This window comes from Hylobates moloch, unplaced genomic scaffold, assembly GCF_009828535.3.
Source record: "Hylobates moloch isolate HMO894 unplaced genomic scaffold, HMol_V3 SCAFFOLD_11, whole genome shotgun sequence".
Lineage (NCBI taxonomy): Eukaryota > Metazoa > Chordata > Mammalia > Primates > Hylobatidae > Hylobates > Hylobates moloch.
The window spans coordinates 22,028,542-22,051,775 of record NW_026652286.1 but is presented as its reverse complement, the minus strand read 5'-3'; the positions used below and the strand labels follow the sequence as shown (position 1 = coordinate 22,051,775).

The 23,234-nt window shown below is 37.6% G+C and overlaps 1 long non-coding RNA gene across 3 annotated transcripts in view; it reads left to right on the top strand.

The window, feature by feature from the left end:
* The first annotated feature begins 18,005 nt into the window (after positions 1–18,005).
* Positions 18,006–23,234, top strand: part of LOC131384614 (uncharacterized) — a 29,927-nt gene continuing 24,698 nt past the window's right edge. For all 3 annotated transcript variants that reach the window (XR_009215638.1, XR_009215637.1, XR_009215636.1), the window contains exons 1-2: positions 18,006–18,102; positions 21,094–21,178. This is a non-coding gene — a long non-coding RNA (uncharacterized LOC131384614). The remainder of the gene's footprint in view (positions 18,103–21,093; positions 21,179–23,234) is intronic.

Below are 23,234 nucleotides of genomic sequence, written 5' to 3'. Positions count from 1 at the left end.
GTTTTTTCTTGTTGGTTCTTTTATATAAAATGTATTAGAGAACATATGTACCTCCCGGATGTGTAGGTTCATATGAATTTTAACAACAGGAAGGAAAAAGTTGACAGTATGGGGGAAAGAGAGTGAACAAAACATACTGTGATCTCCCTGATGTGATGAAAGGATGTGGCATTCAGATATATACTCACACAGACACAACGGAATACCACTGAGCCCTAAAAAAGAAGGAAATCCTGCGATATGTGACAACATAAACTTTGAGTACATCGTACTAAGTAAATTAAATCACTTACAGAAGAACAAACAATGCACAATTCCAATTATATGAGGTATCTAAAATACTTGAACTCATAGAAACAGAGTGGAATGGTGGTTGCCAAGGCCCAAATAAAGGGAGAAATGGGGACCTGCTGTTCAGTGAGCATGAATTTTCAGCTATGAAGGATGAATTAGTTCTAGAGATCTTCTGTACAGCACTGTGCCTATAGTTAACACTGTATTGTACACTTCATGTTTTAAAAGAGATAATCTTATGTTAAATATTCTTATCACAATCAAAAAATGGTTACAGTGGGCAAAGATGAAAAAATAATCTAGAAGGCCAAGAGACCGTGATAAAAAATCAATGGAATTACTTATTTAGAAGATAGAATTGTTTTAAAAATACACCTCATTGGAAAGATTATCCTGCACAGGGCCATGCAATTTCATGTATCTATTATCCAGCTAGAAGACAGAGACTAGTAATACAAAATCACTTTCTCTTTAGCAATGACTAACTCTGAACTATCATCTTGGGAGATGTTCAATAAAAGTTTATTTCAAATTATTCTATTACAATAGAAGCAACCAGGCTATGCCATCAGACTTACATGTATCCACATTTCTGCTTCATTTCTTGGGTCTGTGTCTTTGGCAAATGACATAATCTGTGTTTTAATTCCTTTGTAAGTAAATTGAGTACAGCAATATATTTCTCCATGGATTTTCTCATGTAGTAAGCGGGACGACAAATATGAATCACTAAGCACAATGTCTGACATTTGGCAGACAATTTATGCATAACAACATATTTCCCTAATATTCTAAATGATTGAGTGTAATGAGAAATTTTATTCATTACAAAAATGACTTCCCAAGGTGTTACTATACAATTAGATTAAGGGAGAAGGTGGTAATTTCATGTCCAGCAGTGAAACCGTTTTCTTAGCCAGCTCCAGAAATACTTGAAACAAGAATGACTTTACCATAGAAATAAAGAAAAGCAAATATCCTGGAAAGTTGACAATTAAAGTATGGATGATTTGTCTTTAGCTAGATGTTTGCTAGATTTTGCTTTCCCAACTCTGTGAAAAAAAAAACGGAATTGTTTCCACAGAAATGTTAATTCCAAAGTTATCCATGAAGAAGAGACACATGCTACTAGATTTAACTGTTCATTCTATGAACTACACATACTCTGTATAAACACACATTTTCATAGTCCTTTTTCAATTATGCATATTTTATTGAAATTTATGTATGATGATATAACATATGTCCATGTGCAAACGGGAAACCATTAGTGCCCTTGTATTTTATAATTCCAGGGTGAACCAAGTTTAGTATGGAAAATGTTTTATGTTATATCCCTAATATCCATGAACTGTAGTAATGATACAATGGAAGAAGTATTGAAAGGATCTCAACAAGATTATAGTTAGATTGAAGTACAAACTTACTATCAATAGGGTAACTAAATATGTAAAATTCAGTACAGGATCGTGTGATATCAGATTTATACGTGTTTTCTTTAAATAATTTAAAATTCAACCTTTTTTCTATCAGAGTCCTACATCATAGATCCGTTTCAATAGTCTGATAAAAGTCAACAGAAAGCTTCTGTTCAAATTGATCTGATGTTCTCCCTGGTGATTGCCTTCTTACTTCTTCTCAGCTGGACGTCCACTGTCTTGGTGGTCTCTTAACTGGCCCTTCCTTCTCATTAGTTTTCTACATCTCTCACAGAAGTCAGGTTGACTTTTGTTTCTTTTTTTTAAATTTTATTATTATTATACTTTAAGTTTTAGGGTACATGTGCACAATGTGCAGGTTTGTTACATATGTATCCATGGGCCATGTTGGTGTGCTGCACCCATTAACTCCTCATTTAGCATTAGGTATATCTCCTAATGCTATCCCTCCACCCTCCCCCCACCCCACAACAATCCCTTGTGTGTGATGTTCCCCTTCCTGTGTCCATGTGTTCTCACTGTTCAATTCCCACCTATGAGTGAGAACATGCGGTGTTTGGCTTTTTGTCCTTGTGATAGCTTGCTCAGAATGATGGTTTCCAGCTTCATCCATGTCCCTACAAAGGTCTTGGACTCATCATTCTTTATGGCTGCATAGTATTCCATGGTGTATATGTGCCACATTTTCTTAATCCAGTCTATCATTGTTGGACATTTGGGGTGGTTCCAACTCTTTGCTATTGTGAATAGTGCCACAATAAACATACGTGTACATGTGTCTTTATATCAGCATGATTTATAATCCTTTGGGTATATACCCAGTAATGGGATGGCTGGGTCAAATGGTATTTCTAGTTCTAGATCCCTGAGGAATCGCCACACTGACTTCCACAATGATTGAACTAGTTGACAGTCCCACCAACAGTGTAAAAGTGTTCCTGTTTCTCCACATCCTCTCCAGCACCTGTTGTTTCCTGACATTTTAATGATCGCCATTCTAACTGGTGTGAGATGGTATCTCATTGTGGTTTTGATTTGCATTTCTCTGATGGCCAGTGATGATGAGCATTTTTGCAAGTGTTTTTTGGCTGCATAAATGTCTTCTTTTGAGAAATGTCTGTTCATATCCTTCACTCACATCTTGATGGGGTTTTTTTTTTTCTTGTAAATTTGAGTTCATTGTAGATTCTGGATATTAGCCCTTTGTCAGATGAGTAGGTTGCAAAAATTTTCTCTCATCTTGTAGGTTGCCTGTTCACTCTGATGGTAGTTTCTTTTGCTGTGCAGAAGCTCTTTAGTTTAATTAGATCCCATTTGTCAATTTTGGCTTTTGTTGCCATTGCTTTGGGTGTTTTAGACATAAAGTCCTTGCCCATGCCTATGTCCTGAATGGTATTGCCTAGGTTTTCCTCTAGGGTTTCTATGGTTTTATGTCTAACACTTAAGTCTCTAATCCATCTTGAATTAATTTTTGTATAAGGTGTAAGGAAGGGATCCAGTTTCAGCTTTCTACATATGGCTAGCCAGTTTTCCCAGCACTATTTATTAAATAGGGAATCCTTTCCCCATTTCTTGTCTTTGTCAGGTTTGTCAAAGAGCAGATCATTGTAGATATGTGGCATTATTTCTGAGGGCTCTGTTCTGTTCCATTGGTCTATATCACTCTTTTGGTACCAGTACCATGATGTTTTGGTTACTGTAGCCTTGTAGTATAGTTTGAAGTCAGGTAGCATGATGCCTCCAGCTTTGTTCTTTTGGCTTGGGATTGACTTGGCAATGCGGGCTCCTTTTTGGTTCCATATGAACTTTAAAGTAGTTTTTTCCAATTCTGTGAAGAAAGTCATTGGTAGTTTGATGGGGATGGCATTGAATCTATAAATTATCTTGGGCAGTATGGCCATTTTCACGATATTGATTATTCCTACCCATGAGCATGGAATGTTTTTCCATTTATTTATATCATCTTTTATTTCATTGAGCAGTGGTTTGTAGTTCTCCTTGAAGACGTCCTTCACATCCCTTATAAGTTGGATTCCTAGGTATTTTATTCTCTTTGAAGCAATTGTGAATGGAAGTTCACTCATGATTTGGCTCTCTGTTTGTTATTGGTGTATAAGAATGCTTGTGATTTTTCTACATTGATTTTGTATCCTGAGACTTTGCTGAAGTTGCTTATCAGCTTAAGGAGATTTTGGGCTGAGACAATGGGGTTTTCTGGATATACAATCATGTCATCTGCAAACAGGGACAGTTTGACTTCCTCTTTTCCTAATTGAATACTCTTTATTTCCTTCTCCTGCCTTATTGCCCTGACTAGAACTTCCAACGCTATGTTGAATAGGAGTGGTGAGAGAGGGCATCCCTGTCTTGTGCCCGTTTTCAAAGGGAATGCTTCCAGTTTTTGCCCATTCAGTATGGTATTGGCTGTGGGTTTGTCATAGATAGCTCTTATTATTTTGAGATATGTCCCATCAATACCTAATTTATTGAGAGTTTTTAGCATGAAGGGTTGTTGAATTTTGTCAAAGGCATCTATTGAGATAATCATATGGTTTTTGTCATTGGTTCTGTTTATATGCTGGATTACGTTTATTGATTTGCTTATGTTGAACCAGCCTTGCATCCCAGGGATGAAGCCCACTGGATCATGGTGGATACACTTTTTGATGTGCTGCTGGATTCGGTTTGCCAGCATTTTAATGAGGATTTTTGGATCGATGTTCATCAGGGATATTGGTCTAAAATTCTCTTTTTTGGTTGTGTTTCTGCCAGGCTTTGGTATCAGGATGATGCTGGCCTCATAAAATGAGTTAGGGAGGATTCCCTCTTTTTCTATTGATTGGAATAGTTTCAGAAGGAATGGTACCACCTCCTCCTTGTTCCTCTGGTAGAATTCGGCTGTGAATCCATCTGGTCTTGGACTTGTTTTGGTGGGTAAGCTATTAAGTATTGCCTCAATTTCAGAGCCTGTTGTTGGTCTATTCAGAGATTCAACTTCTTCCTGGTTTAGTCTTGGGAGGGTGTATGTGTTGAGGAATTTATCAATTTCTTCTAGATTTTCTAGTTTATTTGCATAGAGTTGTTTATAGTATTCTCTGATGGTATTTTGTATCTCTGTGGGATTGGTGGTGATATCCCCTTTATCATTTTTTACTGCATCTATTTGATTCTTCTCTCTTTTCTTCTTTATTAGTCTTGCTAGTGGTCTATCAATTTTGTTGATCTTTCCGAGAAACCCGCTCCTGGATTCGTTGATTTTTTGAAGGGTTTTTTGTGTCTCTATTTCCTTCAGTTCTGCTCTGATCTTAGTTATTTCTTTCATTCTGCTAGCTTTTGAATGTGTTTGCTCTTGCTTCTCTAGTTCTTTTAATTGTGATGTTAGGGTGTCAATTTTAGATCTTTCCTGCTTTCTCTTGTGGGCATTTAGTGCTATAAATTTCCCTCATACACTGCTTTGAATGTGTCCCAGAGATTCTGGTATGTTGTGTCTTTACTGTCATTGGTTTCAAAGAACATCTTTATTTCTGCCTTCATTTCGTTATGTACCCAGTAGTCATTCAGCAGCAGGTTGTTCAGTTTCCATATAGTTGAGCAGTTTTGAGTGAATTTCTTAATCCTGAGTTCTAGTTTGATTGAACTGTGGTCTGAGAGATAGTTTGTTATAGTTTCCGTTCTTTTACATTTGCTGAGGACTGCTTTACTTCCAACTATGTGGTCAATTTTGGAGTAAGTGTGGTGTGATGTTGAGAAGAATGTATATTCTGTTGATTTGGGGTGGAGAGTTCTGTAGATGTCTATTAGCTCCGCTTGGTGCAAAGCTGAGTTCAATTGCTGGATATCCTTGTTAACTTTCTGTCTTGTTGATGTGTCTAATGTTGACAGTGGGGTGTTAAAGTCTCCCATTATTATTGTGTGGGAGTCTAAGTCTCTTCGTTGGTCTCTAAGGACTTGCTTTATGAATCTGGGTGCTCCTGTATTGGGTGAATATATAATTAGCATAGTTAGCTCTTCTTGTTGAATTGATCCCTTTAACATTATGTAATGGCCTTGTCTCTTTTGATCTTTGTTTGTTTAAAGTCTGTTTTATTAGAGACTAGGATTGCAACCCCTGCCTTTTTTTGTTTTCCATTTCCTTGGTAGATCTTCCTCCATCCCTTTATTTTGAGCCTATATGTGTCTCTGCACGTGAGATGGATTTCCTGAATACAGCACACTGATGGGTCTTGACTCTTTATCCAATTTGCCAGTCTGTGTCTCTTAATTGGAGCATTTAGCCCATTTACATTTAAGGTTAATATTGTTAGGTGTGAATTTGATCCTGTCATTATGATGTTAGCTGGTTATTTTGCTGGTTGGTTGATGCAGTTTCTTTCTAGCCTCGATGGTCTTCACAATTTGGCATGTTTTTGCAGTGGCTGGTACCAGTTGTTCCTTTCCATGTTTGGTGCTTCCTTCAAGGGGTCTTTTAGGGCAGGCCTGGTGGTGACAAAATCTCTCAGCATTTGCTTGTCTGTAAAGGATTTTAATTCTCCTTCACTTATGAAGCTTAGTTTGGCTGGATATGAAATTCTGGGTTGAAAATTCTTTTCTTTAAGATGTTGAATATTGGCCCCCACTCTCTTCTGGCTTGTAGAGTTTCTGCTGAGAGATCAGCTGTTAGTCTGATGGGCTTCCCTTTGTGGGTAATCCGACCTTTCTCTCTGGCTGCCCTTAACATTTTTTCTTCCATCTCAACTTTGGTGAATCTGGCAATTATATGTTTTGGAGTTGCTCTTCTCGAGGAGTATCTTTGTGGCATTCTCTGTATTTCCTGAGTTTGAATGTTGGGCTGCCTTGCTAGATTGGGGAAGTTCTCCTGGATAATATCTTGCAGAGTGTTTTCCAACTTGGTTCCATTCTCCCTGTCACTTTCAGGTACACCAATCAGATGTAGATTTGGTTTTTTCACATAGTCCCATATTGCTTGGAGGCTTTGTTCATTTCTTTTTATTCTTTTTTCTCTAAACTTCTCTTCTCATTTTGTTTCATTCATTTGATCTTCAATCACTGATACTCTTTCTTCCCCTTGATCGAATCAGCTACTGAGGCTTGTGCATTCATCACGTAGTTCTCATGCCTTGGTTTTCAGCTCCATCAGGTCCTTTAAGGACTTCTCTGCATTGGTTATTCTAGTTAGCCATTCATCTAATATTTTTTCAAGATTTTTAACTTCTTTGCTATGGATTCGAACTTCCTCCTTTAGCTCAGAGTAGTTTGATCATCTGAAGCCTTCTTCTCTCAACTCATCAAAGTCATTCTCCATCCAGCTGTGTTCTGTTGCTGGTGAGGAGCTATGTTCCTTTGGAGGAGGAGAGGCGCTCTGATTTTTAGAGTTTCCACTTTTTCTGCTCTGTTTTTTTCCCCATCTTTGTGGTTTTATCTACCTTTGGTCTTTGATGATGGTGACGTACAGATGGGGTTTTGGTGTGGATGTCCTTTTGTCTGTTAGTTTTCCTTCTAACAGTCAGGACCCTCAGCTGCAGGTCTGTTAGAGTTTGCTGGAGGTCCACTCCATACCCTGTTTGCTTGGGTATCAGCAGCAGAGGCTGCAGAACAGCAGATTCTGGTGAGCAGGAAATGTTGCTGCCTGATCATTCCTCTAGAAGTTCTGTCTCAGAGGAGTACCTGGCTGTGTGAGGTATCAGTCTGCCCCTACTGGAGGGTGCCTCCCAGTTAGGCTTCTTGGGGGTCAGGGACCCACTTGAGGAGGCAGTCTGTCTGTTCTCAGATCTCCAGCTGTGTACTGGGAGAACCACTACGCTCTTCAAAGCTGTCAGGCAGGGACATTTGAGTCTGCAGAGGATTTTGCTGCCTTTTGTTTGGCTGTTCCCTGCCCCCAGAGGTGGAGTCTACAGAGGCAGGCAGGCCTCCTTGAGCTGCCATGGGCTCCACCCAGTTCAAGCTTCCTGGCTGCTTTGTTTACCTACTCAAGCCTCAGCAATGGCAGGTGCCCCTCCCCGAGCCTCGCTGCTGCCTTGCAGTTTGATCTCAGACTGCTGTGCTAGCAATGAGCGAGGCTCCATGGGCTTAGGACCTTCCGAGCCAGGCACAGGATATAATCTGGTGTGCCATTTGCTAAGACCATTGGAAAAGCACAGTATTAGGGTGGGAGTGATCTGATTTTCCAGGTGCCATCTGTCACCCCTTTGACAAGGAAAGGGAATTCCCTGACCCCTTGGGCTTCCTGGGTGAGGCACTGTCTCGCCCTGCTTCGGCTCATGCTGGGTGCACTGTACCCACTGTCCTGCACCCACTTTCCAACACTCCCCAGTGTCACTCCCCAGTGAGATGAGCCCGGTACCCGGTACTTCTGCGTCGCTCATGCTGGGAGCTCTAGACTGGAGCTATTCCTATTCAGCCATCTTGGCTCCACCCAGTCTTTTGTAATTCTAATTGTAGAGATCTCTCATCTCCCTGGTTAGCTGTATTCGGAAGTATTTTGTTGTTTTTGTGACTATTGTGAATGATATTGCATGCTTGATTTGGCTCCTAGCTTGGACATTATCAGTGTGTACAAATGCTACTGCTCTTTGTACATTATTTAGTATCCTGAAGCTTTACTGACCTTGTTTATTAGTTCTAGTGGCCTTTGTGTAGACACTATGGGTTTTCTGTGTAGGGAATCGTATCATTTGAGAAGAGAGATAATTTGATTTCATCTCTTCCTATTTGGATGCCTTTTGTATTTTTCTCATGCCTGATTGTTCTGGCTAGGACTTCCAGTATTATGTTGAATAGGGGTGGTGAGAGTGAACATACTTGTCTTATTCCATTTCTCAAATGAAATGCTTTCAGCTTTTTCCCATTCAGTATGACATTAGCTGTGGGTCTGTCATAGACGGCTCTCATTATTTTGAGGTATATTCCTTCAATGCCTAGTTTGTTGATGGTTTTAATATGAATGGATGTTAAATTTTATCAAAAGCCTTTATGCATCTTTTGAGATCATGTGGTTTTTGTTTTTAGTTCTGTTCATGTGATAAATCATATTTATTGATTTGCATATATTGAACCAACCTCACATATCAGAAATAAAGCCTACTTTCTCATGGTGGATTAACTTTTTGATATCCTGCTGAATTTGATTTGCTAGTATTTTGTTGAGGATTTTTGTGTCTAAGTTCATCAGGGATATTGTCCTGAAGTTTGCGTTTTTCATTGTGTTTCTACCGGGTTTTGGCATCAGAATGATTCTGGCCTCATAGAATGAATTAGGAAAAAGTCTCTCCTCAGCTTTTTGGCATAGTTTCAGGAGGATTGGTACCAGGTTTCCATTATACAGCTAGTAGAATTTGGCTGTGAATTTGTCTGCTCCAAGACTTTTTTGGTTGGTAGCTTTTTTTTTTTTGTGGTGTAGTCTCGCTCTGTCACCCAGGCTGGAATGCAGTGGCGCCATCTGGGATCTGGGCTCACTGCAAGCTCCGCCTTCTGGGTTCACGCCATTCTCCTGCCTTAGCCTCCCGAGTAGCTGGGACTACAGGTGCCCGCCAGCGCGATCAGCTAATTTTTTGTATTTTTAGTAGAGATGGTGTTTCACCGTGGTCTCAATCCCCTGACCTCATGATCCGCCCGCCTCAGCCTCTGAAAGTGCTGGGATTACAGGCATGAGCCACCATGCCTGGCCTGGTAGCTTTTTTATTACTGATTCAATTTTGGAAATTATTATTGATGTCTTCAAGTATTCAATTTCTTCCTGGTTCAATCTTGGGAGGTTTTATATTTCCAGGAACTTACTCATTTATTCTATGTTTTCTAATTTGTGTGCACAGAGGTGTTTGTAATAGTCTCTGAGGATTTCTTGTATTTCTTTGGGTTCATTGGTAATGTCACCCTTGTCATTTCTGATTATGTTTATTTAGAGCTTCTCTCTTTTTTCTTTTTCAGCCTAGCTAGCAGTTTATTATTCTTTCAAAAAACAAACTTTTGCTTTCATTGACCTTTTGTATGGATTTTTGTGTCTCAAGTTTGTTCAGTACAGTTCTGATTTGGGTTATTTATTTTCTTCTGCTAGCTTTCAGGTTGGTTGGCTCTTGTTTTCCTACTTCCTTTCGGTGTGATGTTAAGTTTCTAATTTAAGATATTTCTAAATTTTTGATATTGGCATTTAATGCTATGATCTTTGATCTTAACACTGCTTTAGCTGTGTCCCAGAGATCCTTTGTATGATGTACCTTTGTTTTCATTAGTTTCAAATAATTTCTTGATTTCTGCTTTAATTCTGTCATTTACCCAAAGCCATTCAGGAGCAGGTTATATGATTTCCATGTAATTGTATAGTTTTGAGAGATCTTCTTGTTATTAATGTCTATTTTTATTATGCTGTGGCTCAGCAGTGTGGTTGGTGTAATTTTCCTTTGTAAAGTTTCCTTAGAATTGCTTTCTGGCAGAGTGTGCTCAATCTTAGAGTATGTGCCATTTACAGATGATAATATTACATATTCTGTTGTTTTGGATGAAGTGTTCTGTAGATATCTTTTAGGTCTGTTTGGTCAAATGTTGAGTTTAGGTCCTGAATATCTGCTAGTCTTCTGCCTCAGTGATCTGTCTAAAACTGTCAGTGAGGTGTTGAAGTCTCTCACTACTATTGTGTGGTTATCTAAGTCTCTTTGCAGGTCTTTAAGAACTTGTTTTATGAATCTGGATGCTCCAGTGTTGGGTGCATGTATGTTTAGGATAGTTAAGTCTTCTTGTTTAATTGAACCATTTATCATTATGTAATGCCCTTCTTTTTCCTTTTTAATCATTCTTAAAGTCTGGTTTGTCTTTATAAAAGACAAATAAATAAAAATTCCTGCTCCGTTTGTTTTCTGTCTGCTTTATAGATCTTTCTCCATCCCTTTACTTTGAGCCTATATGTGTCACTGCATGTGAGGTGAATCTGGTGAAGACAGCATACAGCTGGACCTTGCTTTTTTTTTTATACAATTTTCCAGGCTGTGCCTTTTAAGTGGGACATTTTGCCCATTTACATTCTAAGTGATTATTGATAGGTAAGGATTTCATCGTGTCCTCATGCTGTCAGCTGGTTGTTATATAGACTTGATTGTATAGTTGCTTTATAGTGTCAGTGGGCTATGTACTTCAGTGTGTTTTGTGGTGGCAGGTAACCATCTTTTGTTTCCATGTTTAGCATTCCCTGAAGGACATCTTATAAGGCAGATCCGGTGGTAATGAATTCCCTAGGCATTTGCTTGTCTGAAAATTGTTTTATTGCTCCTTCACTTAATTTGGCTGGATATGAAATTATTAGTTGGAGTTTCTTTTCATTAAAGATGCTATATAGAGGCCCCAATTTCTTTTGGCTTGTAAGGTTTCTGCTAAAAGTTTTTCTGTTATCTTGATGGCGTTCCATTTGTAGGTGACCTGTCCCTTCTCCCCATCTGCCTGTAAAATTTTTTTTCTTTCAGATTAACCTTGGAGAATCTACTGATTGTGTGTTTTGGGGATGGTCATGTTATATACTATCTAACAAGGGTTCTCTGAATTTCCTGAATTTGCATGATGACCTGTCTAGTTAGGTTGGAAAATTTTTGTGGACAATATCCTCAAATGTGTCTTCCAAGTTGTTTGCTCTCATTCTCTCTCTCTCTCTCTCTCTCTCTCTCTCTTTCCTTCTGGAATGTCAGTGAGTCATAGGTTTGGTCTGTTTGCATAATTCTGTTTCTCAGATATTTCGTTCATTTTAAATTTTTTTTTTTTCATTTATTTTGGTGTGACTGCGTTGATTTGAAAAACTAGTCTTGAAGCTCTGATATTCTTTCCACAGCTTGGTCTATTCTGCTATTAATACTTCCAATTCTATTATGAAACTCTTGTAGTAAGGTTTTGAACTCTATAATATCATTTTGGTTCTTTCTTAAAATGGCTATTTCATCTTTTAGCTCTTCTATCATTTTATTGGATTCTTTAGATTCCTTGTATTGGGTTTCAACTTTCTCCTGAAGCTCTGTGAGCTTCATTGCCATCCATATTCTAAATTCTATGTCTGTCATTTTAACCATTTCAGTCTGGTTAAGGCCATTGCTGGTGAGCTAGTGCAGTCTTTTGGAGGTAGGAGAGAAGACACTCTGGCTTTTAGAATTGCCTGAGTTCTCACATTCGTTCTTTCTTATCTGTGTGGACTGATGTTCCTTTAACGTTTGAAATTGCTGTCCTTTGTACGGGCCTTTTTGCTTTTATATTATTTGATGCCTTTTAGTGTTTAACTGTAGTAAAAGTTGGGTTTTGTAATTTGCTTCATTTCTGGGTAATTTCAGAGGGCCAACATTCAATTCAGCATGCTCGTACTGCATATTCTATCTCTGGGAGGCTGAGACAAGGTTCACATTTTTTCTCTGTCCCATTGAGGCTAAAGAAAAGCTTTTTTCTCTGGCCATGAATGTTAAGCACCTGTTGTCTTGAAGGGGCCAAGGTGTTCCCAGTTCTCTGGTAACAACACTCTGTCAAAAGCGTTTTAGTGCACTGCTGGCAGGGAGGCAGTAGGTCCTGTGTGCAGCATGCACTGGCACGGGGGCAGCGGTGGGGTCCGTGCTTCTGTGCATGGTGGCAAAATGATGGAAGAAGGGTGTGGGCAGGTGCATGCCAGTAAGGTTCTGTCTGCAAAACAAGGCAAGGTCTGCCTCTGAAAAAGCCATGGTCATAGCCACTGGCACGTGCTTCAGTGGGGGCAACTAAGGATGCCTTGCAAGTGGGTGCAGCCAGGCAGGGACCCTGGGAGAGGCCAGCAGACAGAGGGACACTCAGATCAGACTGGCTGCATCCCAAAGGCAAGATATCCCTTCTTTGTTCAGATTTGTCACTCAACAAAAGCTAAACCTACCTACAGGAGTATGGCAAGCCTTGAGGGATGGGCATCCATGGCTATGCTTCACTGAAGCCATTTCCACACCAAACCCAATGGGTTCTATGCAGACTGGAGTTCTGTCTCTGACAACTGATCTGGAAGTTTTCCCTTTCAGCTCAAATGTCTGTGGTGGTTGTGGGGTGTCATATAGGTAGTATTCTGGAGGTCCATGGTGAGAGTGGGCCACTCCATGCCTATTTTACTCAGCCCTTCCCCAGGAACCAGTCAAGGCCAGAAATGAGTCTTAGTAGTTGGCAATCACATACAGCATTCCCAGCTTCCTCTCCTTTCAGCCCAGGGTCTGCCTCCTTCCTCCATTTACTCTTGATGCCTCCTTTCCTAGAATCTGTTCAGGATGTTCTAGTCTTCTTGGTGGTCTGGTCTCTGTGAGAGAAGCTCTTTCTGGCTGACTCTAGTAAGCCATCTTTGCTAAGAAGATCTCTCTGTGTCCTTTTCTATAAATGTATTAATAGTTCACATTTTTACCTTGGAGAACTATTGACACAGTGGTAGGAGGACTTTTCATAAAGCTATTTCTATCACCAGGTAGATAATTCTAGATCCACTTTTGGTTATTATGAGACTCAAGTGTCTTGGAAACTTTAAGGAATGACCTTGGAAAAGTCAGCTTGGCTTCCTTCTTTTCATAGGAAAATGGCAATACAAAAGAAAGTACTTGCTCACACAAAAGAGACATAGGGTGTTTTCAAGGGACTTGTGGTCCTAGAGTCAACACAAAGCAAGAATTGTCTTTGCTCAACACTGCAGGGCAAAATACAGTGATTTTGTCAACCCTGACAATCAAAATCCCTATAAAAAGTGAAAGATAAGAAGTCACTGGTATTCCTACCTCTATAGATCCACTGTTGAGATTTTAGTGCATTTAATTTAAATCCTTTCTCTGTAGTATATGTGTGTTGTGGGACGCAGGGGGTGAGTGGCTTACATGAACTTTTGATAAAGTTGTGGCCATATTGTTGGTATAACTTCACATTCTGCTTATTTCACTATAAACCTTGTTTGTAACATAAACCTATTAACAAAAATAATTGCAATGCTGGCAATTTTGGGTAGAGTAAGTAATATCTTATCCTCATCCATTGTAAGGTTCATAGCTGACACCCATATAATGAAAGAGAGTTCTACAAAAGAAAATCATAACAAATATATTCAGTCAAAGTTTTATATGACATGAGAGCCCTCAGAAATAAAGACACAAAGATCCAGGGAAAACTGTATAGTGTGTGTGTGTGTGTGTGTGTGTACATATATATGTGTGTATATGAAATACACACACATACACATGTATATGTGTGTTTCCAGCAGATTTGTTTACACAGTGTACATACCTTTCAAATAATAATGTCATAAATAATGCAAGGATTTGGTGCTAACAAATCTACACTACACAAAATAATAAAGAAAGCTTGTCAGGGGAACAATGTAAAAAAGGAAAATCAGACTTTCAGAAGTAAATAAAAACAAATGTGTAGATATATTATGTTTTCTATTTATTTCTTTAAAATACATACTAATAATTAAATAAAAAATATGACATTGTCTTATGAATTTTACAACATATGTAGATGTAGTGCATATAAGAAACATGCCACAAAGAATAGAGAGTATATGTATTAATCTGTTTTCACATTGCTATGAAGATACTATGTGAGACTGGGTAATTTATAAACAAAAAAGATTTATTGACTCACAGTTCCACATGACTGAGAGGCCTCAGGTAACTTATAATTATGGTGGAAGGGGAAGCAGGCACACCTTACCTGGCAGCAGGCGAGAGAGAGGTACAAACAGGGGAAATGCCAGATGCTCATAAAATCATTAGATCTCATGAGAACTCACTCACTATCATCAGAACAGCATGGGACAAACCACCCCCATAATCCAATCACTTCCCAACCAAGTCTCTCCCTAAACACCTGGGGATTACAATTCAAGATGAGATTTGGGTGGGGACACAAAGCCTAACCATATTAGTATGTAAGTGCATTTTCAAAGATTTTGCATTTGAGATGAAGTGGTATTATTATATATTAATTATAAATAGATTGCAAATATTTAGGAAAATACATCTTCATTCCTAGAACAACCACTAAAATAAAATGAATTAAATAAAGTAAAAGAAAATAAAACAATGCAAAGAGGCATTGGGTAAAATTTAACAGAAAAATTAAAATGCAATTATAAATAATATTTACTTGACCCAAAGACAAGAATAATGGAGATGAAACAGGGGTCAGATTTGGACAGATTTCACGTACAGTGAGACAAACTTCGGATTCATCATGACAATCATGGAGAGCTCCCACAGTGAGAGCTGTAGAATTTGTCTCTAGGAATTGTATTTGTTAACACACACCTGACCACCTGACCACCCCCAGAGGCTTCACTTTCTATTTCATTGAATTGACGACTCAGGAGAAGAAAGAACAACCATACTACTTGAGTGGGTTGCTCTGAGAATCTTCCCTGTCCTGTCTCCTTCCAACACAGGAAGAACAGTCATTCTTTCATTTCAATTGCAAGTGGCTGTTTGGCTGGATTTGATTTGCCCTTTAGGAGAATTTAGGTCCTGAATGAAACGTAGATTAATGAGACATTAAAGTGAGATGAAAACAGGCTAATTAGAAAATTATTATAGAATCAAAATAGAAATCCAGAGAGCCTGAATTATAGCACCGGCAATGGTGTTAGAAAAAAGGAAGGATAGAACACCAAATCCTAATCCCATTCTTCACAGAATTAGAAAAATCTACTTTAAAATTCAGAGGAAGCCAAAAAAGAGCCTGTATAGCCAAGACAATACTAAGCAAAAAGAACAAAGCTGGAAGCATCATGCTACCTGACTTCAAACTATACTACAAGGCTACAGTAACTAAAACAGCATGGTACTGGTACAGGGACAGAGACACAGACCAATGAAACAGAATCGAGAACTCAGAAACAAGACCACACATCTATAACCATCTGGTCTTTGACAAATCTGACAAAAACAAACAACGGGGAATAAATTCCCTATTAAATAAATGGTGCTGGGAGAACTGGCTAGCCACATGCAGAAAACTGAATCTGGACCCCTTCCTCACACCTTATGCAAAAATTAACTCAAGAGGGATTAAAGACTTAAACATAACAACCAAAACTATAAAAACATAGAAGAAAATCTAGGCAATACAATTTAGGACATAGGAACAGGCAAAGATTTCATGATTAAAACACCAAAAGCAATTGCAATGAAAGCAAAAATTGACAATTGGGATCTAATGAAACCCAAGAGCTTCTGCATAGCAAGAGAAACTATCAACAGAGTGAACAGACACCCTATAGAATGACAGAAAATCTTTGTAATCTATCCATCTAACAAAGGTCTAATATCCAGAATCTACATGGAACTTAAACAAACTTACAAGAAAAAAACAAGCCCATTAAAAAGTAGCAAAGGACATGAACAGACACTTCTCAAAAGATGACATTTATGCAACCAACAGGCATATGAAAAAAAGCTCAACATCACTGATCATTAGAGACATGCAAATCAAAACCACAATGAGATACTATCTCATGCCCGTCAGAATGGCAATTATTTAAAAGTAAGGAAACGACAGATGCTGGTGAGGCTGTGAAGAAACAGGAATGCTTTTACACTGTTGATGGGGATGTAAATTAGTTCAACCATTGTGGAAGACAGTGTGGCAATTGCTCAAAGATCTAGAAACAGAAATACCATTTGACCCAGCAATCCCATTACTGGGTATATACCAAAAGGAATATAAATTAATCTATTATAAAGATACATGCACACATGTGTTTACTGCAGCACTATTCACAATAGTAAAGACATGGAATCAACCCAAATGCCCATCAATGATAGACTGGATACAGAAAATATGGTACATATACACCATGGAATACTATGCAGCCATAAAAAGAAATGAGATAATGTCCTTTGCAGGGACATGGATAAAGCTGGAAGCCACTATCCTCAGCAAACTAATGCAGGAACAGAAAACCAAACACCACATGTTCTCACTTATAAGTGGGAAAAAAACACATGAACAATGCAAACACATATACACAAGGAGGGGGAACAACACACATTACATTGATGCCTGTCAGAGGAGGGTGGGAGGAAGGAGAGCATCAGGAAAAAAAATGCATTCTGGGCTTAATACATAGGTGATGGGTTGACAGATGCAACAAACCACCATGGCACATGTTTACCTATGTAACGAACCTACATATCCTGCACATGTATCCCGGAGATTAAAATAAAATAAAGGGGGAAAAAAGAAAAGAAGAAAGGAATATCATTAAATTTGAGGGTAATAGAACTTGTCACACATAGTGACTGACTGGGTTTAGGATTATGATGGGAGATAGGGGAGTTGAAATAACTTTCAGGGACATAATTGTGTGGTTCATCTAACATTATAAAATTCTTTAATAAAATTCTTGAACTTTAGTGGGAAGGAATATTTTCTTGAGGAGCTAGTTAAAAATTATTTTATGAACTCCACTCATCTCCAGAAATTCTAAAGGATTCTGGCTCAGGTTGAGAAATATTGCCCTCTGGAGTTTAAAATGGTATTTATAGGCAGTTTTCAAATCCAGTGTTACAAATATTTCCTGAATGTGAATTGTGATTTCAGCATTGCATACATAATTCTGGCTCTGATTATTGCCAGCATTTTTTTTCAAATACATACATAGATTTTTTGAATCTTGCCAAGAAAATGGGTAAATAATGAAGCTCTTAGATAATTACAAAATACAAAAAACAGTGAAATGTCGAAGACAGCGTCTATAAATAATGAAATTCACTACTGTCTCTAGCTCAAATGATAATGATTTTTTCCAAATATATTTTCCTGGCCTATAGTTACTGGGCACAGCAAAAGGTGTGAAAACATTTTGGCATCCTTAACACCATTTATAAACTATTTCTTTCTAAGAAAATAATACAAATTGTCTGAATATTTATTCGACTTTCTGTTGTGTTTTTGTGTACTTTCCAAAATGTATAAGTCAGCCAGATAGAAACAAACCTCTACCTAGATAAAAATGAAAATTTTAGTTTGTCAGCATCTGCTGTTTCTGAATGCCACATCATCCAGTTTTTACTCTTTAATTATTATTTAAGAATATAACACTAACATTATTTAAAGATTTTATTTTTAGGTATAGCGGTATAGTGTAGTCTAGTATTAGAGATGTGCAAATCATGTTTAAAGTTAACAGAGAAAATTACACATGTAAGAAAAATAACTAATCCATAATTTTTTTTTTTTTTTTTTTTTTTTCCTGAAAGACTCTGTGAGTGCTGATGGAATTCTGGTGTCAAATATCTTCTAGAATACAAAGAACGTTCCATCATCATGATGCACTGTTATGGCTCCCTCTACAGGCAACCCAGATCTTCTAATTTAAAAGTTGCTGCATTTGTGATGATTTTCATCTTGACTGGGGATGGTAAGTTCAGAAAAAAAAAAAAAAAAAAAAATGTTAAAAGACAGAAACCTCCCTCAGATACAATTTAAATAGACTAGAAGTCTCATGAAACTGTGAACTATACAGGTCATTGCCATGAAATAGGTAGTATAGAGTTTCTAAGTGACTCAGAAAATTCCCTTTGCTCAACTACTAGGCAAGTGAACTGACCCTAGAGAGGACTGTTAGGGGCTGAATGGTATCCCTACAAAATTCATATATTGGAGACCTAAATCCAGTTCCTCAAAATGTCACTGTATTTGGAGATAAGACCTTTAAAGAGCTAATCATAGTAACGTGAGGTTACTGGAGTGGTTGCTAATCCAATTATGACTGGCGTTCTTATAAGAAGACTAGATTAGAACACAGACTTTCACAGATGAAAGACTGTGCTTTGACACAGAGAGAAGGTAGCCATCTACAACTAACACATTGACATAACCTCTAGGCTTCATAGTTGTCATTTAAACAGGTAGAGTATGTTCCCAAGGAAGCACTGACTTTGTAGTTCCCTTTTGAATTACTGGAAATTTGATGTGATATATCTAATTAAGATTATATGTCAGTGCCCTTAAAGCCTTTTTTTGGCCAATTCTGTCTAGGCAGTGACTCAAGGAAGCTCCTTGCTTGACATGCTAAAACAGAACTGTCATCCTTCCATTTTTTTAATTGTAATTAGTACACTTACAATGTCTTTCATGCCCAGGGAATAATCCTGTATATTTTGAAAACCAAATCAGTTCTGGAATTTAAAAGCTATTATTGCACTGTACTTTTCATCAAAAAGCAAGTACCCAAGAAAATCAAGTTCATTTTTTTTTTTTTTTTTGTACTGTAGAATATATCAAGATATGATGACCAGAGTCTTTGAAATCCCAAATTGAAAGGCATGGTGTGACAAAGGAATTTTTTTCAATATGAAATATGAATTCACTTGGATTAAAATTTTACAAATAGATAAATATAAAATCCATTTTGGTTTATCAAATGAATTACCATTGCTGAAAAGAAAAAACTCCTAGAAAATTGGAATTATGGGGAAATCTCAAGACATACAATGGCTGAAACTTCAGAGAGAAGTTTAATAGCTTAGATTTACAGAGAGAATTTTAAATAAGAAAAGAAAAATTGCTTCAGAAGAATACAGAAATCTCTCCCTCTAGCTTATGACTGATTCATGTTTCCCAGGCATGTCAGCCCCAGGCAAGGATGCAGGTTTTGCTGAATGAAAAAGCCCAGTTGAGATGACATAAGAAAATTTATAAGTGTTTTCCCAGACACACAAAAAAAGTCTGTAACAGATTTTCAAATTGGGAATCAGAAGCCATGGGAAGTTCTTCAGAAGCAGTAAGAGAAAGCGGCCTTTTAGATAGCTCTGCCCAGTCCTTGGTGAATCATATTGATTATTATAGACAGAATCCAGAGGACAGAGAAATCTCCCAGCAAAGGTAGTCTAGGTGAAAGACCTTGAATCCATTCCTCATGAAAAAGAAAAAGAAAAAATGATCTGTCATTTTGCAATACCCATTCAGCAGCCATTTACCTAATACCCGATTATTTTAAAAGAACTTTCAGTTTGTGTGGTTTTACTAATAGTCTTCAACAGTATCCTAAAATGGGAACATAGCAGCCCAGAACAGAGTCAACATTATGTAAGAACCCATGGGATATTCATATAGAACAGAATTAGAGAGACAAGTATAAAGCAAAGAAAATAAAATTTGGGAGGAAGGCACAACAGAAATCACTTCCTGAGGCTTGCACAGGGGCTTTACTAGCACCCAGACAATGAGAACATGAAAGTCTTCCAGATCCCTTCTATAAAGTTTGTTCAGTAGTCAACTGTATCATTGCTAATGTTTTACATGTAATCTAATGCCAAACTAGTAATTAGTAAATTTTATATATCTATTTGTTGTGAATATAAATTTCAAAAGTTAGAAACTTCTCTAGGTATTATTAGATGTATATATGCAGGTCAAGTTTACATGTATATCAAGAATGTTGTTCCTACAGTTGCTAACTTGGATTACTAGGTTTTTTTCAAAAACACTTTGTTAAACTGTCCATGTGTGCTATTTTTCACAAGTTAAGTACTCAGAAAACAAAACAAAAGGGTCGTGGTTGGTGGCCTTTGGTCTACAGTCAAGAAAAGCGTCAAAGGAACAACAAGTAATTTTACATTGTACTTGATGACAATTTCTAATGAGCTGGGGAAAATTAGGGATGGAAATATAGAGGAAGTAACAAATAAACTAAGTGGAAATTGCCAAGTTTTTAGAATGAAGAGTAGGTGTTAGAACACAAAAGAAAGTTAAAGTATGTTTAAGGAAGAAGCAGATCTCAAAATGCAGAGTTGAAAGCCATCACGTATCTAAGCCATTGATAGTACACAGAACTTTGAGTTGTAGAAGTAAACAGGGGCATGTTTGAACAGAGCCAAAGGCTGAGGTTATAATATTTGGAAAATTCAATAATATGCTGAATGGGGAGTCTTGAAGGATACAAAGTAAGGGAGGATTAGCAATTAATTTGTAGGTTAGCAAGACTATTTGAGCCAAAAAAGCAAGATGAATGAAAATTTGTTCAGAAGTATAGTCAAATCAGCAACCACAGTACCAGTTTCAATATTCATCTTAAAATACATTTCTTTTTGCATCCTCAGCTCTTTAAGAAAGAAAAGTGTGGGTAATGACGTTATTTTTATTATTATAATAAATGCATCTGTTTTACATATACCATTTGATGAATTTTGACAAATATGTACATCTATGTACACTTTACCCATTTTTTATGAACCATATTTCCACCACTCATAAAATTATCTCATGCTCCTTAGGAGGCATTTGGCAGATATATGTATTCCCCTTGGAAAATAGCTTTACAAGCCATTTCCACACCAAACCCAATGGGTTCTATGCAGGCTGGAGTTCTGTCTCTGACAACTTTTTTCTGTTCACATGTGATTTTCAGGTTTTTCCAGCATCATTTGTTAGACTATTCTTACCTCCACGGTGATTCTTGGTGCCATTGTCAAAGGCCAGCTGACTGTATATGTGTAAGTTTATTTCTGGGCTTCATTTTCCTCATTAGTCTATATGCCTGTTCTTACATCTCTGATAAACTATTTTAATTATTGTAACTTTGTGGTATGTTTGGAAATCAGAAAGTATGATGCAGATTTGTTCTTTTTTTCTCAAGATTGATTTAGCTACTAGGGGTATTCATATGAGTTTTACGTCATTTTTTCTTTTTCTTTTTCTTTTTTTTTGAGACAGAGTCTCGCTCTGTTGCCCAGGCTAGAGTGCAGTGGCACGATCTTGGCTCACTGCAAGCTCCACCTCCTGGGTTCACACCATTCTCTTGCCTCAGCCTCCAGATTAGCTGGGACTACAGGCGCCCGCCACCACACCTGGCTAATTTTTTTGTATTTTAGTAGAGACAGGGTTTCACCATGTTAGCCAGGATGGTCTCGATCTCCTGACCTCGTGATCCGCCCGCCTCGGTTCCCCAAAGTGCTGGGATTACAGGCATGAGCCACCGCACCCTGCCCTATTTTTTCCATTTTTTAAAAAAATGGGTTTCTACAGAGATTGCATTGAATTTGTAGATCATTTTGCGTGATATGAACATTTTAATGGGAGTAAAGTTGAAGGTGAGGAAACCATTTAAGGAGTTAGCTACTGGGGGTCTTCATTTAGCTACTAGCAGTCTTCATATGGTTCCATATGAGTTTTATGTTTTTTATTTCTGCAAAACATTATATAGGGATTGCATTTAATTTATAGATCACATTGGGTGGCATAAACATTTTAGTGGGAGTAAAGCTGAAGGTGAGGAAACAAGAAGTTCCTTCCACAGTCCATGGCAGTGAGTAACCAATGACACAACTTTTGCCTTGGGTATTTAAACAGAGAAGAAGGAATGATCTATAGATGCCTGATTTTTCTTTATATGATACAAGAGAAGAACAAAAAAGGATAATGTCCTTGTGTACCGATGCTGAGCTTCGGTCCTAAGAGTTATAGTTGTAGTAGGTAAGGTAATTGACCAGGTGGCCGGCAGTAAAGGAAGAACTAATGAAAAAGTGAGTTAAACAATCAGGGGCCAGTGTCAAAACCACAGAGGGAAAACTTCTTTAGATCTGAGGAACAAGTGAAATGTTGAAGGATGATGAACTAAAGCAAATTAGTATCAAACAAGGTAGGTATAATAGGTGAGGTATAAAGGGATCAGTTGGTCCAAACTTTCATTCCTGAAGGGACCTTGAATACTAGGCACAATAGGCATTGGGTCCTTATGTGCATGTTGTAGTCCGAGTTAAAGGTAGAATTTTAGGTACAATCACTATAAACAGTATGACAAATTCTCACCATGTTATCTAGCAATCCCACTTCTGGTTATGTATCTAAAAGAAATAAAATCATTATCTCGAAAAGATAATTTCACTCATATTTATTGTACTTTTCACAATAGCCAAGATATGGAAACAACCTAAGTGGCATTCAACAGGTGAATAGATAAAGAAAATAGAGTAAATACATATGACAGAATATCATCTATCTTTCAAAAAGTAGGAAATTATGGCACTCGTGACAATATAGATGAATCTGGAAGACATTAAGCTAAGTAAAACAAGCCAGATGCAGAAAGATTAATGCTGCATTATCTCACTTATATTTGAAATTTTAGAAAAAGACAAATTCATAACAGACAGTAGAATAGTGATTGTCAGGGGCTGGGGGAGGCAGTAGTCATTTAATATCCTTTAAACATTAGCCTTAATAACATATGAGTATTATCAAATTTCATGTTCTGCTCTATTAAAAATAATGGTTATGAGATTAAGAAATAATTGGCTGGATGAGATAGGGACAATAGGAGAATTTAAAATATTGAGTGCTGTCAAATTTGATGTGGCTTTGCCTTCTGTAGATTGAAAGCAAAATTCCACATTATACTCTCCAAACTTCATATCAGCATTATACCCCTTCTATAGTCAATGTTACATTATTTCTCTGTTAAATAACTAAAATGGTGGCATTTACAAGCGCTTAAGCTGAGATTCCAATCAAAAGAAAAAAAGTTAAAACAGAAATAAAACATTCTATATG